Source organism: Epinephelus moara, chromosome 3 (assembly GCF_006386435.1).
Source record: "Epinephelus moara isolate mb chromosome 3, YSFRI_EMoa_1.0, whole genome shotgun sequence".
In the NCBI taxonomy this organism is placed as follows: domain Eukaryota; kingdom Metazoa; phylum Chordata; class Actinopteri; order Perciformes; family Serranidae; genus Epinephelus; species Epinephelus moara.
This window is the reverse complement of record NC_065508.1, coordinates 6905184-6925049: the sequence shown is the minus strand read 5'-3', so window position 1 is coordinate 6925049 and position 19866 is coordinate 6905184. Positions and strand designations below refer to the sequence as shown.

The 19866-nt window shown below is 41.7% G+C and overlaps 1 protein-coding gene across 1 annotated transcript in view; it reads right to left on the bottom strand.

Moving 5' to 3' along the window:
* fstl4 (follistatin-like 4) overlaps positions 1 to 14701 on the bottom strand; it is a 283884-nt gene extending 269183 nt beyond the window's left edge. Inside the window, exon 1 of the mRNA XM_050040972.1 lies at positions 14440 to 14701. The gene's annotated coding sequence lies outside the window, so the exon portion shown is untranslated. The remainder of the gene's footprint in view (positions 1 to 14439) is intronic.
* Between the last annotated feature and the right edge of the window lie 5165 nt (positions 14702 to 19866).

Here is a 19866-nt window from a genome sequence, read left to right as displayed (position 1 = left end):
ATTACCTTAAAGCGACACAAAACATCAACNAAGACACAAATTTCCCTCAGAGAGACACAAAACAACAACAAAGAGACACAAAATTACGTCAAACAGACACAAACAACCACAAGGAGACACAAAACCACAAATAGGTGTACTATGGCAAAACAACAAAAACAAAGAAAAAAACGCCACAAAGTCAGTTTCTTGCTCCTATATGTAGCAGAGGTGGCGGGGCCTTTTGCATGTGTGTGCCCGGGGGCCCATTGTGTTATACTCCGCCCATGATCACAACAGAGTATTCTTTCAGTATGGCTCAAAATGTAGTACTCATTAGATACTTTTTTTGAATCTTGTATTAAGTAGCTAAATGCAGTTTTTTACTATCAGTACTCACAGTTTACTTTAGATTAAATCTGATATCTCAGTTAAAAACAGAGATACTGTATTCATGCAAATGTTTTCTCAAAGCTCAGTGACACCTCTTATTATGTGGTTGACCAAACAATATGCACCAATGAACTATATGTCTCAATATTCACTCAAAATGATTAGTTTCTAGCCAAACTCATACAACAGAAATCCCTTGGACACCTTTGTCACAGTCACATGACCCACAGAACCTGCATCCATTTCATAAAATAAAATATGCCTCAAAAGCTGCTTTTAACTAGGCTGACAGACGACTTATATCAGAGTATCAGCACATGAGTTGGTGAACTGGAATCTGCAATTCCCTTAAAAAAAACATGATTACACATGCATGCAAAGCACTCATAAAGGAACCAATTTGGACTAAATTAGAGCCAATTTTGACCTTGAGCTTGGGGGAGTTAGTCTGTCTTTCACTCCAAAATGAAAATTGCATAGTTATGTGACCATTTCTGAGTCTTCTAAACTGACAGCACAACACAAAAATCCCTTTCTTCCTCAGTGTGAGAAACTACAAAACATCTGGCTCTGCTCTGATGAGAACACACTAACTGTCAGGCTGCTGCTAATGGTGATATGTGTCGGCAATATCATGTATGGATCCAAGTGAGCATAATGTTCCCCGGCAGTGATGTTGACTAATGTGTTGTTTCTTCTGTGGCAAGCATTTATACAGTTCTCAATGTTTCTCTGGGGTGAAGATCAAATCATCTATTGATTAAACTTATCCTATGGGCAGGATTCCCCTCAGCCAGCCATTACAAGAGTGTAGGTAGGATTTGGCTTTACAAAGCAGTCACCAGCTTTAGAAAGCCTTTGTCATGTCATAAATCCTAACCTCTGCTGTACTATAAAGTATACACCATGTATTTATCTCACACTGTATACCCATGGTATATTTATGGCATGCTGTTTTGGCAGTTTACAAGTAGTTAGTGTACTGAGTGTACTATCTTAGAGTTAGTATGTAGTATGGCATTTAGACAAAGCTAGTGTTTCTAGGAACTTTGGTGAAATCATCTTGATCTTTTTATGTCTGAACTTTGGACCCAGTCTGGGACAAAAGAACAGGACAAAAAGGACAAACATCAATAGATATAGAGATCTATAGTCCAGTAATATTACCCCAAATAAATGTTCAAATAACTACATAAATAATGATAGATGATAAATAACTGAGTCAGCAAAACATCAGACTTTAACACAGCACACTATTTTTTTCTCTCCTTTTTTCCATCCAACACTTAAGGCATCAATAACTCCCTTAAGACCAGACATGCTTTTTAACCATGCATTTGCATAGATAACCAGCCTCGTCATGAACGGCATTATTCACACACTTGCCTGTGTACTACGTGTGTTAACGTAGGATTCCACCACACGGCACACCAGAGAACTTAAACCATATAGAACTTCCAGATTTGCATGATGCAAACAACAAACTCGGCAACACTTGAGGAGGTTACTGTTAATTCTGAGATCACGGGGATCACGGCTGAGAACGTGACAGCAGTGCCGTCACAGATGGTGTGTATAAAGCAGATCTTGACAATGGTGAGTTTCTATTTCTCATTCTGTCAAACTGCCCCGATCGATTATATGTGTAATACATCTTGCGGACAGGTTGCATTAATTTCTGAAGACGTGCACAACCAATGCTTCAAATGAACACAGGTGACACGAGGCAACCATCATGTGCATACGAACATACAGTTAAAAGTGAGTATATCTCCAACCTAACACAGCAGCTATTTAAACCAAATTATGATTTTCCATAAACCTAACTTTATTTTTTTTGTGCCTAAACCTAACCAAACCTTAAAAGATTCCATATACGACATTCAGAGCATTAATATAGCAACAAAGTACTGCTATGTAAAGACAGAGTGGAGTAATGGTGTCCTGAGCAGAGAATGATGTCATGCTAGCTCTGTGTGTCCAGCTACGCATGCATGCTAGTACATGTGAGTCCCCATTTGTGTTTCCCACTGGCTGGCGAATTGCCACCACTCTGCACTGTGCTAATACGGCCATTACAACTGACAAGCTTAGCTCCCATCTACCAGTTGCCCTTGGTTAACAATGTTAGCTCTGTCAGCACTGTTGTAGCACTGTTAGTGCTGTTAGCACTGTTAGCTGCTAGCTCATCCACCACCATGTTGAGAGCCGCGTGCAGACAACCTCTGAATCATAGATGCACTCTGAATGTTGTAGGGAGCTCCTTTTACATGGATGGATTACTGTACAGGCCTACCGGGCACAGGCCCAGGGGCCCCAAGTGTCAGGGGGCCCTTCTTGCCTCCATCTGCAAAATGCCACTACCAGAAAGAGACTCAAAATGACCACAAAGAGATACAATGGAGCTGAAGAGAGACACAAAATAACAACAAAAAAAGAACTACAAATACACACAAAACTTCCACAAGGACTCACAATATTAGCAAACACAAACATTCAACAGAGGCAACACTGGGGTAACCCCTAACCCTAACCCTAACCCAGGGGTGGTGGGGCCTTCTACATATCTGTGCCCAGGGGCCCATTGTGTCATAATCTGCTCATGTGCTCATGCAAATCCTACAATTTATTTATATTTCAACAGTGATTTGTAACAGTTTAGGAGGGAACTGAGAAACGATGACGTCCTGCCAATAGGGGCAACGTTTTTTTTTTTCTCTTAACAGGCCAGGTCTACAACTTACAGCTGGCATGTAAATGAACACTGCATGCAGCCCTAAAGCCTCTCTGTCTCTCTCTGTAATGGCAGCAGGGGAAGGCCTCTAACTGAGCTCTGAGACAAATTCAAGTGATCAGGCTGAGCGCTCCTTCCTGCTCTCTGTCCCAGCTCTGCGCTCCAGGTAGGTTTGCTGTCACAGTTACAAATGACACATGCAGTTCCAGTACGACAATCAGTCCCCACTCAGCATGCTTTCTCCCTTCAAGTTGCTGAGTATTTAAAAAAGATTACAGAGGGGGGGGGGGGGGGGGGGGGGAGGGACAGAAAAATAACATCTGTGAGCACTGCATGCCACATGCTGAGACTGTAAGGTTTGTAGTTCACTGCTCTGACGGAAAATCTTTAGCATATAGAGCTACCGACGTTTTAGAAAATATTGCTAAATTAATGAGAAGACTGCTGTTGTTGAAAGACTTATCCGTTTTGTCAGTTTGGTTAAGCTGCCACCCTTTAAAAGTAGAGGGTAAAGATTTTCTGCTGTCAGTCATTCTGTGAAAGTAGGTGTCACTTTTTTTTTCCCCAAATGGAGCATGCCCCATTTTGGAACAAACCTCTCTGCATGCTGTTACTCTGAGTGCCGCCTCAAACTGATGCTCCTCTTCAGTAAAATCTCAGCTATCATCCTGCAGCTGCCGGCCTATCTGCCTGCACTCAGGTTTCAAACAGCCCCTTCTTCAGATAGATGTCTATGTAGCATGAAATAGAGCCACCAAGGGGATCGCCTTTGCCCAAAATGTTTTCACAACGCCTGGATTTGTTCGTCTATATTTCATTCTTGTTCCTGTGTGGCTGCGGAAGATACTGAGGAGACCAAGGGTGTCAATCTGGCTGTCAGCCATGCGTTAGGATCACACGCTCTAACCCTAGTTATCTTCCAGACACTCCAGGTGAACAGGATACGCATCCTTTCAGGTTTTCTCCCCCTTTTATTTATTTTTTTTATGACACGATATGTGATAAATCTCAGGATGCTCTGGAGTGGTGTTTCCCAAAGAGGATTTATACAGCACAGTAGCCCAGAAAGATAAGGTTATGAACTGTCATTCAATGAATGTAAAAGACTCATAGGCACTGCCCCTTGGAAAGGAGACGGGGTTGACACCTCGCCAGTTAACAGCTGACAGGCCCTATCAGCCAAGCATCCAGACGGCTCACAATTAAACATATTTTACTCTGACAACTTGGAACTAATTAAAAAAGAAAAGATCTAATTAATGATGACTGTCAGCAGCTGGAGCAAGAAAGAGAATATCCAGACATGTTTAGCCTTTATAAGTCTGCTAAGATTTATTTCAGCAATCCTTCTGTTCACTTCCTGACACTGGCCCACAGATTTCTTCAGGGAACCTACCAGTGTTTTTATACATGTCAGCTCCTTAAAACTGCTCTTATCAATATCTTCATATTAACAATGATGGTAATTTGAAAGATATCCCTTGTAGTGTGAAACAAATAGTACATTTCCGCCTGATTGCAGATCCCTTTAGAGTCTTTCAGCTTATTATTTTAGTTTTACAGCCCATAACTTTGCTGTGTTGACTCTCGTCATCTTATTTTTAGCAATAGGCAGCTATTTTCAGCAAAGAAGCTCCAATAAACCTACTGTACACTTCCTGTCCAGCAATAAAACACAAAACGACAAAGATAGCTACAAGCTGGTGGACACAATGGAGCATTTAGCAGCTGATGAAACAGATACTCTTCGCAGGAGTTGACAGAGACAAAAACAGAGCTAACACAAGAATGTTGGACTCATCAGTCAGGTTTCGAGAAATACAACTCTGAATCAATGATAAAGTTGCTCCATAGATGCATATAAGTTGTCTAGGGTTAACCCCCAATAGTCGACTAAACGTTGGTCTCTTAGAAGACTCTATCAGGAGCTGCATCTTGTCAAAATAAATCAAAACCTATATGACTGGACCATGTGGGAATTTAATCTGAAAGGACAAACACAGGAAGTGGCCATGCTCAGCAGTCAGACAGGAGTCAGGTTAATTTCCAGGGCTGGTACCTGCGGTTATTTCACAGGCTAGTTAATAACATGTCGGGCAGGAAATCCAAAGTGTGGGATCATTTTGAGAAGGTGAAGGACGAACCCAAGGTGATATGTAAACTCATCTTCATTGGTCGACTACAAACATGACGTATCATCTGAAACATGGAAGTAGCTACATGCCCATTAGCCCACAGCGTCATTAACAGGCGGCTCGCTCAGTGTGTGACGTGCACTTGTAGATAAAATATAGGCCTATATTAATGAAGGTTCATTAGTACGGTTTTGTATTTCTCTGTAATGTAGCACAGTGTTAACAATGTTACTGATACTATTCTTTCTCACACCTTCGACTCAAACCATTGTGTTGCCCCGCCCAAAATATGTCATTTCATAATTAAATTAGTATTGTGAACATGCGGGCGACTAGTCGACTAATGGCCACAAATGACGACTATTTGTTGACCAGAAAAATTCCTAGTCAGGGCAGCCTTGGTGTTTTCAATTTGTTCTGCTGGCCTAAGTGGCCATAAAAATTAAATAAATAAAAAAATATGAATGCATGATTACCTATGAATCATGTGTAATTTACGTATTTGCCAAACATTTTAAAGCTGCAGAGTAGAGCTTTTATTCTCTGCATGAACCTGATTGGGCCTGACCTGACCTGCTTTGGGCCAGGCCATAATTTCCCCAGCTTTGGGTTGGGTTCTCGCCAATTTCCTAGTGTTCCAGCGCTCTGTTTAATAAATGATTAAGTTTTTCTGCCACAGATTTTCTGCACTAGTGTTTGAGTATTTATTAGCGGGGGGGCAGTGTAAGTGGGACTAAGTCCAAATTATATACGGTTGACATGATCATGAGTGGCATTATCCGTCATTACCATGCACATAGTAATAAAGCATTGAGTTGCTCGGTGAAACAGCATGACTCACTGATTCTGTGAACAGTTTTTGGACAACAATGGGAGTCTCTGGCAATGGTCTTTTAGTAGGATTTGTTGACAAGAAAATTATTGAATATCAGCATCCTTACCATACAGATATACATGCCAACCAACAGCAGCCTGGAATGGCAGTAAAACTACATCTAAAAAGCACCTTGGTTTGTAAAACAGTTTGCTGTGAAGTAAACTCTTATTGATTTGTAGTAATTTAGATAAAACTGCACAACACCTGTTCTTTAATTTAGACAGTATGCAGGGAATTGGCTAAAAAGAAAAAGTGGCAAATTAGAGCAATTTGTACAAGAAAAAAAAGACACAATAAAACTAACATCAGGCACGAGCCAGACAGACTCACAAAGACAAAGAAACAGCAAACAGCAGAGCGAATAGTTAGAGCAACAACAAGGACATCATTAAAGCAATTAAAACATGTGACAAATAAACATATGGCAGCGGTGATAGAAAAGCAAATGTGTTGGTTTTGTAGAGGAACAACTGCACATGTGCCTTTTCAGATTGTGGTGAAATGTACTTTAAAGAGAAAAAGAATGTGCTGGCCTCGGAGAATAGGAGCAGGAAAGAACAAAATGCAGGGTGTGGAGGTTTAGCAAGACCAGCTATCCTTATCAGCTTGGCTTCTTCTGTTTTACCTCAGAATTAATCACTGGCTGACACTCTCTCTTTGCCACTTTCTGTCTCTATAGAAGAGACAGAGCTTCAGGCTGTGAGGTAGTAATAAGACCCCATCTCACGGCCGGTGAGAGAAAGAAGAGGCGGCTCCTCCTTTCTGTGTCATACTCTATTCTCTTCCTCTCCCTCTTTACCTTTCTTACTCAACACTGATATTGACTTTTGGCTTTTTCTCTGACAAGTTTCCGTGACCAGATCGGCAGCCCCTGGGTGTTAAATCCCACATCCTGCTTGTCAGGTGGGTCTGAAAGACACACAAACAGCAAGTGACTTGTTAAATCCAGAAATCCCCCGCAGGCTGTATGACACGGCTGCAAGAGCAGAAAGGATATCAGGAGGATCAGCAGTGCCACAATGGGGTGGTCTGTCTGGCTAACAGGACTGCATCTGCTAATTCTAGAGCAGTGGTAAAGTGTTAGAAAACAACATGAAAGAGGACTGCATTGGTAACAAAGAAAAAAACACCCCCTAAAGCACAAATGGCTCTTCAGAGGTCCTTTGTGGAGAAAATGTGGTTTGTATATATAATCATCACTGACTGAAGAACCACTAGAACCCATAAATAGTTGTGTGTTGTTCTTTGAAGCCTCGATCACGGCTGCAGCAGCCAGAAATCAATGCATGCAAGGAGGCAAAGAATCTCTCTCTAATATCACGTTCTGAAATATCAATATACCTCCACACACCACGGTCAAATTTATTGTTTCCTTTGTCGACGCTGACCTAAATGCTCGCTGGATGCTGGCTACAAAGGAAACTCCAAGTGCACTCAAGTAAATGCCAATCATACTTCAAAACCTACAAATTATCTCTACAGATTCAGAGGGTTTTTTTAACCACAAGCATTTAGACTTTGTAGCTACAGTAGGTATAAATATATTAAATGAATACTTCACTGACAAAATGGCTATTTTTAAATCAAATAGTCATGCTGCATGCATACACAGAAAATGGCAAACATACCAATTCATGTATTGATGGGGACCACATTTAACAAAAGCAAAACGATATCCAAACATCCGTTTACAAACTCTCCCACAACTCATGCAGTATGATCCAGGTTTCTTCTATCAAGTCGTATGCTCAGTAATTCCAAAACACATGCATTATTGCTAAAAAAATATCACTGGAGTATAGATCCTTTTAGGGCCAACGTCACAATGACGTCAGTTTGTTAGCTGGAGGCAAAACACGACTCGCCACCACAGGGCTGTAGGCTACATAGGAGTCTTAATATGTCATCTTGTTGTGTCACTGGGAGCCAGAAGAGAAGGAGTCATGGCTCAAAACTTAACTTCATTGCATACCAGCCACCACTGCCCGTCAACAAAAACAAAGACAACTATGGTTAAATGCGATAAGACGAAAGGACTGGATGAAGGCAGTGATCAAAAATGCTCACATGTGCAGCGCACACTTCATATCAGGTTAGGGAAAAAGTATTTCCTGTTGTAGGGATGAATAACGTTATGTGTATTAAGGGTTATCACGTCCACCTCAACAGAAATTGGGGAGGTATTAAGAGGAATATTGGATTTCTCTGTAACGCTAACTTTTTAGTGCATTAGCTAACATTAGCTTCTGTGGCAAAATAAACCCGAGGAAACCTTTCAAGCGTCGTCCTCTTTTGTAAGATTGGCATTGCAATCAACCACAAAGCTTCCTGTGACATCATCCATCCACTGAGTGAGATCATACAGGTCGGCCAGTCTGGTCCCGTTGGTCAGTGTTTACTTACTCAAGTAACACTCGCTGTCCCAGAGAGTGAGTGACCTGACATGGTGTGTTCGTAAATCCAGTCAGACGCTCTACACTAAAATGAGAGACCTGCTGGTCGAAGAAACGGAGCATTATATTTCTTTACAAATTAAAGAACTCCGAGAGTGCGGTGCTGTGGATAACTGAATGGTGCATTTTGACAGTGCGCTCCGGCACTCGGAATGAGTATGTCTAAATGCACCATTCGTATCATCTTCCTCCATTGTCTAAAACAAGCCAAAAGAACTTGCTAGCTAGTGCTAGCTAATGTCTGTGGAGAATTGTTTTGCCTCCAGCTAAGCCCCGCCCACCAAAAAACATCATACTGTTTACTCTTTGGAGTCTGGCTTTGAAGGAAGCATAGATAAGTTTCACTTTTAGTTCAGTTTTAAATAGAAAGGTTTTTGCGAACATGCATGTGTTTGGAAGGTTCTGAGCATACGACTGGATAAATGAGACTTGGCTTATACTGCACGAGTTTTGTGAGAGTTTGGAAACAGTTGTTGTTTTGTTGCTGTTAAACAAGGCCCCCAGTGAATGGATAAAACATTATGCTGCCATTTTCTGTGGAGGCATGCGAGAAAAAGTTAAGGTTCACAGAGGGGTTTGTTTGATATTGTGTTTGCTTCGGTCCCGGTGGCTGTCAAGTTTGTCCTACTGTAGCTCCACCAGAGGTTCACGTTGATTCCAAAATCTGATTATTTTTTTTTAGCTCAAAATAAAAGCAAAGCTGTTTGCAATGAGTGAAACCAAATTACTAAATCCAAAGGGTACTCTTAAAGCCTGCTTAAAACATTTACTTGTTACATCACTGGGCACTTTTGCTCAGTTAGCTGTGAGGGAAAAGTGTCGTCTCTTTGTTTTGTGTCATCAGGTTTCCCACCAAATCCTACACTGTGACACGCAAGCATGTAGTTTAGAGACAGTATGGTTCATGCATATACTGTTTCCTATGTATCTGATCATTCTAGCCTGAATGAACAATTGGCAAATAAAGTCAAACAGTCATGTGATCATAATATGATTTTTTGGAGGCATTGAAAAATGTCAGATTTTTGTTTTATAAAGCTTTAAATATCAGGTTAAAGACTTCAGCATGGTTCACTTTCATTCTTGAAAAGATGACTCAACTCAAACGTCCACGTACTAGCATTTTCAGAACTTTCAACCACTTTTCAGAGTCTACATTAAAGCTGATCAGAACATTACATTAAAGACTTCTTGATAGAATTCAATCTTCCTGTAGATTCAGTGTCTCTCAGTGGTATCTCATCTTCTCCTTTTGCCTTACCAGCAAACCATTACCATTACAAAGGAAGCTGATCACTAATAATTTCAGTCTCCGACTTTTTCCACTTTACAAGTTAAATGTTTTCACTTGTTGTTTATTGAAAGGAGTTAAGTAATATTTCAAACAGATTTGAATCACACCGCCTTTCCCAATGCAGAATGACAACAGAAACTCAAAGCAAAAGCGCCGCTATAAAGTTTTAAGAAACCGGGCTAGCTTTGACTGCCTAAAAGGGACAGGCAGATGGCTGACTAAATTCACTGCAGAAAACAGATATGCCAGGTGACCTTTCCGTAACCCCTCTATGCATTTCTCCCTCTCGGCTGACTCTTTCGTCAGTTTCCTCCATTCAGGCAGAGGAGGCAGCGAGCACTATTTGCTCAGAGCTGTGCTGCTGATGCTCTGAGCTCAGCTGCTGTGTTCATGTGGGATGCGGCGGTAAAGGTCATTTCTAGAAGTTCAACATTAGTGATCGGAATTTCAAGTGAACCGTGTTGCCCACATTTTGTGGCCCTGCTCTCTACGGGGAGTACAGAGTACTCATCAGGTGAGCCAACGGGCACAGTAATATGTCTCCGGAATAAAAAGGATACAGAATCTAACGGTGCATGTCACAGGTCCTCCTCGCTTTCAGTGTCATTCATATTAAGTGCTTCTCATTGTCATAGGCCTCATGTTAATCATGTTATATTTCTCTGGGTATGAGTGTGTGTGAGTGCCACTGTGCCCCCCGCTAAACCCATGAGAAAGAGTTTCATCAGTTCAATTTAAAACTAATCTCGTCAGCCCCATCAGGACGTGAGTGTATCGCGAAAGAGCCAACCCATAAGAGTGTGACTCACCATCTGTAATGCATTTTTACCTTTGTTTTGGAGTACGCCTCATTATATTTCTTTGGGAAATTTGCAAAGCCAAACAAATCAAAGTCACCAGGCGTAAAGAAGAAGAAGAAAAAAAAGGGAGGAAGTGGGTTTGGTTTACCGGAGGGGATAGCTTTGTTGTGTGGAAATAAATCTGCTCTTGATTAGACAAGCTCTGCATGGGGTTCAGACGATGTGATGCCAAGCATTTCAACTGTTCACAAGTGGGGCATTATAATTGATATGAAAAATGTAATTTATTCTCCTTAAACCTTACGTGGACTTGTCACCCAGGGCTCTTCATAGCTGGATTGTTTACAGCCGGCAGCACCTATCTTGAATATATAAAAAAGGGACTGGGTCACACTGTGTGTAGGAATTAAGAAAAAAAACTATTGCACACAAGTTTGATATTTGCATGTGTATACTCCACCTGAAACTCCAGATATCTGCCTCCGTATTAATAATTCATGCGCTCTAAATAAATCTTTTAAACAAACCTTGTTCTATCCTTTCTTGCATTAAAGTTTTTCAGTAACAAGCACTTTTTGGTTTGACATCTCGCCCGTGTGTGCACGCACAAGAAGATTCACTTGAAACTGGCACACAAAACTGTTAGTTTTTTTTTCAGCCACTGCTCACTGTGAAAGGCTTGTACAGAAATAGCAGTTGGAACCATCAAAATCTTCTGTCCTGCAGCTTATTTCCTCTCTAATGGACTTAAATCAATACACTGTAAAGCACAACTTTAATGTTTCATCTACCTGCTGGACCTGAGCAAACTTTAGATAAATCTTTGAAAACACTGCACAAAACACACAGGCCTTAGTCGTAAAACAAGAACGCAGTAGCATGTGGGGTATCTCTGAGAGCTACATATGTGTTGCTTGAGCTTGTTTTGTGTTAAAGATGTAAAGTAGGCAGTGAATATTCTTCTGCAGCACTCAGGCTTCCCTCTGTTTCAGCATTCAGGAAAGTGCACAGCCGGTAAAGTCAGGTGGGCAGAGAGAATTCGCTTTTGCCAAAACAACCTGTTCCCAGCCTCTCGTGTCAGCAAGCGCTCACTCAGCTGAAATGTCCTGGGGCAAGGCGCTGATCTCCTATCTGCTGTTCTCTCGCTGAGCCTGACCTTTGACCTCTCAGGAGCTGGGCAAAGACAATCTCTCCACTAGGATCAATAAAACATCACATTCGTCATATTCTTAAATTGATTTCAGAGCGAGCTAGGTTGCTTTGTATGTGCATACATTATTTTCAGCACACTTTGTTTGGCTAATGTGCAACTGTATTCGTCCACGATGAAGCATCAACACTCCAACTCTGACAAAAACTACTAGAAACTCATTATCCCTTATAAACAACTGTAAAACAACAAAAGTATTGACACAGTTTAAGAGCTTTAAAGAGGAAAAGGTGACTACAGCTGATAGTTTGCCAGTGCCTCTCAAAAAGTCAATTACATGCTTATGTTGATATGTCTAAGTCGCGCCTGGAGGCACAGTTAAATAGACTGCTGCACTAAGAATAGCCTATCATGCAAGACCTGTAGAAGCGTGTGAAAGCTCTGCCTCAGCCTGGATACACAGCACAAGATTAGACCTTTATTGCCATCCTTGAAATTTTTAGCTTTCTCCAAGTAAAACGCATGACACACTGCACACATGCACCCATGCACATACGCTGCTTCAAGCTGCTTCTGGCTTTTGCAGGGTTTTATAAGTGCTTCGCAGGGGGAGGTACAGGATGTTACAGTAAAGGTTTCCGTGTGTGTGTGTGTGCGCGCATACACCAGTGTGGCTATATGCTAGTGTGTCTTCCGTGTCAATCTGTAAGTGTGTGAGTCATCCCACTATTAGGCTGTCTCTGAAGCACAACAAGCAGCCATAATCTGCTGGACACCGCGCTGTAATGGCTCTCCGCGAGACAGCTAATAAGTTACACACCAGATTGCAAACTGTAATAAGCCCGACTGAGTCACTATTCTGGGCTACATCATTATTTCTCAACCCGCTGACTGTGACCCCAGGGTGGGCTGCAGTCAGTACTGCTCTGACAGGGTTCAGGACATGATGTGGCTCCAAAAAAAAAAAACCTGCAGGCGTCATTTAGACAAGCCTGGAAACTGATTTCATCTGCGATCTGCGTGTATATTTTGGCATTGCAGTGCTCTTTAACTTGGTTTAATCATCTTTTAATTGTAGTCAAGTAACCTCTGTGGTGATTAGAAGTTCACCCCTGCTCTCAGCTATGAAAAACCCAACTGTTGAATCCAAGAGCACAAAATGTCACTTCTCCAGCAGGAAGCCATATGCCACATTTGGTGTCTGCATGCTTGCTTGTTCCATTTCCTCCCTATAAGGCTAATGCCTAAAGGTTGCATGTTGCTGTGAGGTAACCAGTGCAAACACATCCAGCTGAGAATCGCTGCCATTAATATTCTCATTCAGAAGCCAGGGCGAGATATTGATCCAGGGCTCTGCATGTGCTTGCATGCTGTATGTATGTGCGTCTGTGCGCGTTTGTATGTGTGTGTGTGAGACTACGTGCCTGAGTTGAGAGTTGGAGGAGCTGCTGGCTCTCATAAAGCTGGAAGGCTGGGATTTACAAGCAGTTTTTCCCAGATAGCACAGTGATGAATGGCCGTAATTCTATTGCTGGATGTTGGCTCCGTATCTGCTTCCAGGTGGAGAGGAAATCCAACAAATCCAGAAAGAGAGGCTGGAGCGCGAGGAGGGGGAAAGGCAAAAGGAGTGGAGTGGAGTAGGGGAGCAAGAGGCTGGAGCGTTTTCAGCACCATGGAGAGCTCCGGCGCAATATACGCTATATCACGGCGGCGTGCGCACCGACCAATCCTCATTTGCCACTCCGCTGGCCGTCACGGAGGCTTTGCTGCCGCTGTGCCGGCTCTCTGGTGACACTGATAGGATTTTCCCATGGGAGAGCGCTGAAGCAGCTCATTTAACACAATCATACAAGAAAATCTGGTCTTGTTTAGGAATGTCTCTCCCTGCATTCCTGAGAGTTTCTATATGCTGAGTTAGTAGATGTATGTGCGTTAGAAGACACTGATCGGTAAAAGATGAAGTCCTCCCAGCGTCCTGCCAAAGAAATTGGCTGACGGGGTGGGTGGGAGGTTGGAGAGGGGGGGTTGTTGGGACCGGGAATCCATGCCAGAGAGCCCAGCGAGGGATGTGCGTGTCTCTGTTATCATCCCAGTGCCTCTGCTGCTTGAGCAAACCTGGCGCATCCGGGCAGAGGACTCCTCCTGAAGCCATTCATCAAACACTATCCTGTTGTTTGCGAGCAGGTAGAGCCTCCGCACGGTTTATGTGAGGTTACCATAAGCTGGCATCTGGTCATATTGAATGATTAATCGCACCCCGTGTTGCGCCAGACAATAGGCGACATACCAGGCAGTGTAGTTAAACACTGTCACAGATTGTCATTGACATCGCCCTGCGCTATGAGGCTGCACCTCACACACATCTCACTGCCTGTAAATTCTGGAGCTTCCTCTCTATTATTGATGCATCCCCTCCTCAGCTACTCACAAACTAATTCAAAATTAAAGCACGCCACTGCCATCATCTTTGCAGTTTCTATGCACTCACACTCCAATGCAAATAGTGACGGATACAGCAGCGTCATGCACCCAGAGCACCCAAACTTGTAAAACACAATAAAATGCGCCTGTGAGCACCCTCTGAGCCCTCTATCCCGCATCAGTAAACACAGCTCCCTCCTTACCTGTGGTATTCCGAGGCAAGAGGGCAGAAATGAAGGGAAACTGGTGCAAATGTGCCACAGATTTTTCCTCGCAGCGACGTGACCAAACTGCGCTCTTTTTAGTTCCCACTCCTCTCCTCCGGCTCGGCAGGGTTTTAAAAGGGGTTCAGATGGATTATGTGGGCTGGTGTATCAGTGGCAGCTGCGTTTTGTAGCGACGGGGTTGCGCGTCCCAACTCTCAGCAGCGGCTCGCCATCCTTCAGCTCCTCCGGCTGGTTTTCCTCTCAGCGCTCCGCTCCTGCTCTGCCCTATTTCAACTCCTCTCACTCCGCTCGGCTCCTGACGTCAGCCGCTGCACGCCGAATGCGGTGAGGCTGCATCTGCAGATTCATCGCGCTGGAAAGCGACACCTGTGTGTGCAGGGGAGCATGTGTTTGTGTGTGTGGAGTGCGCGTGTGTGTAATGAGGACCAAAGAGTAGTTAGGAAAGAATAAAAAGAAGACTGTGTGCAGATGTTTTAGGGCTGGTGAATTATTTGAATTCAGGATTGGTCTGACATTTGGATTTGGGGATAAAGTTAGGTTTCTATGAAGGTATGCATGAAGTTCATTTTAAATTACAGTTTAGGGAATTAATGTTGCTTGTGTGTGCATGGTGTCATATATTTTACATGCAAATTAGTCTCTGCAGTGATCCCCAGAATATGATATGAAATTCAACTCAGTGGTTGAAAAAAATAAAAATAAAATAAATAAATACTGCAATCTCTGATGTGTAAAACACTATTGTTAGTGTTTACATCTGTGTTTAAACGAGGCAAGATCAAGATGCAAATGGAGGTGAGAATCAAAGAGGAGAACAAGATGAGAAATGACAACGACAATGTCAAACAGTCAAATGTTGTCACAAGTATCATATGCATATTTTATTTTGTTTTCCACAGATTGTTTTCCACTCACACCCGGCAGCGCTGCCTCGTGCAGTCACTGCCGGCTATTTGACAAACACGAATAAGAGCATCACTAATCAACAAGGCAGTAATGATGCTCACAGAGGAATTAGACATGCAGAGGACAGGCTGGAGTCCGAATCACTTTCACAGATGAGCAGGTTTACACCGGATTACCTGGTTATATTCAACACACACACACACGCAGTACAACGGTATAGTAGAGTAGGTCTATTGTACAGTTTAGGAAGTGTACACATGTCCCAGTGACCCCTGACCTCTTCTAACACCTCACACACACACACTCTATATGTCCTTCTCTTTACCGCTTTGTGTTGAGGTGGCTGCACATGGCACAATTAGGCTGTATCCTAAGAAGACAGGAGAATGGTGGCGTCCCCATCAAACTTGCATGTGGCGGTGAAATATTTATGCTCGATGGAACATTTATCAAGAAAATGAAAAAAAGACGGTAGGAAAAATAAAAAGCAAAGAAGAAGAAAGAGAGGGATTAAGTGGAGGATGAGGGAAGTAAAGACAGGAACTTTAGTCGTGAAGTTGCCATATTTGATTCTTCACAGTGCTGTAGACCTTAAGAAAGAAAACAATACATACCAGGACATTCAGTGCATATAATGTTTGTGTAGCAGCACAAGCTGCTGTAGCAGGTGATGTCTGAAGAGATGGAAAATGGCCTTGTGCAGCAATGCTGCTGCAGCAATGTGTAGTTACACAACTGTCTTTACATTCGTTATATTGCGTGTTTGATATAAGACAGTTCAAAGAAATATTAATATGGTTACAAGATAAATGCAGACTTTTTTCAAATGTTAAGAGGATGTTTTTGGTTTTTTTCTTTATCGATTATATCTATTGAGATGAGGATCATCATCATGACAACTTATTGCCTAACTAACAACACATTCTCGGCACTTGAAAGAAAGAAAAGAGAAAAAAAAAAGTTAAAAAAATCAATCAAAGAATATGAAAAAACAAACAACACAACAAAATAAAAAATTAATTAGGGGTTCACAGCATCACAGATCTCAGGGGTAATCAGGTATGTTGAAGAGATAATGGCATATTGAGCACATAAACCTACAGTACATGGAGATGTTTCTCAAGACCTCAGTCCATACAGTCCATACAGTCCACTCCTGAGGACCTGAGCCCCATCGTTTCCAATATAGTCCAGAAAAGGGTCCCAAATGTGAAATAACCTGAACGGCTGCGCCAGAAGTTCATAGCTTCTAAAGGTATGAGTTCCATAGTGCTCCAGATCCAATATGAAACCACAGGGACAGTATCTGAAATCCACTGAAGAAGAACACACCTCCTTGCACTAAAAAGAAGGACCTTAAGCAGCCTCAGTGAAGAGGGGCTAAGGTTCAGGGCTACTGACTGTATTTTGTCTTAAAAATAAAATCAATTTCTTTACACACTTTGACCCAGAAGTCCTTAATAAGGGAGCAGTCAAAGATACAATGGAAATACGACCCTTGAGAAGTGTTACATTTATTGCACTATTTTAATTGAACTTGTTGCGTCTCAATGGGCTAATCTTGAGCCTTTATTTAGCCTTAAATTGCAACTCCCTAGCTTTGTTGGTGAATAAACAACCCGAAGAGCGCGACCACATGCTGTCCCACTTATCAGTCTCAATAGCCTCTCCAAAATCAGCTTCCCAAAGAGATCTGATTCGACCCACATACTCATTATTTGGGATTGACAGGGCCCCATAAAACCTGGTGCTAAGTTTCTCTGTGTCAGGATTTTGAGTAACCTTTTCTACTGCTGAAAGGGAGAACCGGTTGGGGTGTAACCTCATAGCAGAAGAAATCATTTTAACTTGATTCAACAAATTACAAAGAAGGAAGTCCATTGTAGATGAATTGAACAGCAGCATTGAGCATGTGCATCCAAAGACTGCTGAATATTGTTAGGTGCAAAACACAAAACAGGAAATCTTGGGTGTCTTACTGGGATGCGTAAAAGCATTAGTGCCTAATGTTTTAGTGCTAAGGTGCTAGGGTGTCATTTGGTTGTTAAGCTGTGGTTGCTATGATGCTTTGATGTTGGCATTCCTTAGTATGATGCTCATTTACACTACATGTCATCCACACTCAGCACTCAAACTCATATCTCTGTGCTGTTCACACATTCACATCTATGTTAGTATCAGTATCTATGGAGCTGAGAGAGAGCTTATGTTCAGTCAGAAGCATTAGGTTTGCATATTTCCCCACAGCAGACAGAGCACAGTGAAGCTGGTTTGCTGCTGTGTCTCACTCTCCAGCGATTAAATGAAGCAATGAAAGGAATTATGTAGACATATTTTTATTCATCCTGCAGTGTCAGTTTCATTATATCTGCTAAAGACAAGTAATATTAACACAGACCACTGAGAACAATGCCGTTTTATTTCTTTTCTTCTTAATGAATAAAAGTAGAAATTTGAATTTCTCCTTTAATCGTTACCCAACGTAGAGTGGTGGCCCTTTTAAATAAAAGATCAGTTGAATTAAGTGCCTATCTTAAAGTATGACAATGTTGCGGGGATTCAAAAAGGAGTGGGTTGAACATTATTCCTTCCAATGTTTTCACATTAAATTTCATGAGTCAAAAAAGCTAGGAAAACCTTTGTTTCACTGCTGATTGAGCCACGTGTCCTAATGTATTGTGAATGCGGTGCAAATGATATTATTTGTGATGATATTATTTATGCAGGATAACAGACTTGTGTTCCCAAGCAAGCACACCAACAAGCTGGTCATTTTTGATTTCAAAATTAGCCTCACAACTTCACATCAACACACTGTAACTGTTAGAGAGATGTGACAAAGCTAAAATACTTGAGAATATTCTGCTGTTTTTTTGCATGTTGTGTTACAAAAAGCACAAAATGTACTATCACACCCTACAAATGTTTGTTGTACTCTTATTATTGTCACAGAACTACCCTGAGCTCCATCAAAAATGTTAGGTAAAACTGTTTAATTAAAGTTAGAGTAAGGTTTTGGTCATGGTTTGCCTTGTGTAAAAACTAAAATGCTTGTCCACAGTGTGAAATTTTTCATACAAATTTCCAGTAACAACAGGATCCTTCTTTGAAACACCACAGTTCTATTACCCCTTTGGACATGTCTGTAATTTTTCAGAACACCAACCATTATTTTTGCAGCCATTTCTTCCCTGCAAAGGCATTCTTGGAGCAGTTATGGTGATTTTTTGACCACTGATTGTCGGAGCTCGAGCATCTCTCTGCTGGAGCACTCAGCTTGTTTTTGTGCAGCCTCCTCCAAGGGCTTTAAATTATAATCCTTGCAACTTTCCAGAGAAGTCTTCATTGTTTGCAACATTCTAAACAGAAACGGAACAAAAATAGTCTGCTGAATCAAATTTCATCTTATCTTTCTGTGGTGGCTTAACTCTGGCTGTGCACTAAACTGACATCAGTGCATTTTCCCAAGATACACTTAAAGCAGCAGAGATCCTGACTGATTTGAATATTCTAAAATGATGTTTTGTTCTGTAACAAGGCCGTAATTAGAATATACATCGGGGGGAACACTTCCCCCCTCAATATGTAACCCCCCAATACATTAATGAGAAATACAAAGTTATACATATATTTTGGTATGCTACAACAGCAAACCATGCACCACCATCTGAAATAATCATTAGCAAATGTAATCACAATCATAAGATTACTTACTCTTCGATGTATATTTAACATATGGTGCACATATTACATTATTCTTATTCTTATTTCTTATGTATGTATTGTATTGCACATTGTAGCATAATTCACATATTTATATATTTCTAAAACTGTAAATAATAGTTTCATATATTATAATGCAGCATAAGGCACATACTTTTGTATTTTTACACACTTTACATACTTAGCATATTATATATATATATATCTTTATTTTAATATTTTAAAAGGCGGCACAGTGGTGCTGTGGTTAGCACTGTCGCCTCACAGCAGGGGGCTTCCTGGTTCGAACCCAGGGTATGGGAGCCCTTCTCTGTGGAGTTTGCATATTCTCCCATGTCTACGTGGGTTTTCTCCGGGTACTCCGGCTTCCTCCCACAGTCCAAAGACATGCAGGTTAATTGACCCTTCGCTAAGCCCCGCCCCCCTTAGTTACTGTTGCCACGTCCATCAAGCTTTCACTCCTAGCATAAGAAATATGGAGATTTCAGTGATATCAGTGAGAGATATTCCAAAGGAAATAACATCAAATTTCTGGAAAAAACTGTTCGGAGTTATCAGAGAGAAGCCGACAGAAAGGTCTTCAATATGCATGTGAGAGCTACATTCACAATATCATCTGCAGGCGGAGTATAAATCACGAGAACATTAAAATAGAGGGAAAAGTTCACCAGTTGCAATGCAAGAATGTTCTTGTACAGCAGGGTAAGTCAATATATGGTTTAAATTTAAGTTAATGTTGAGTTATGTTCCCTCCTTGGGGCAGACAAAGGGAGA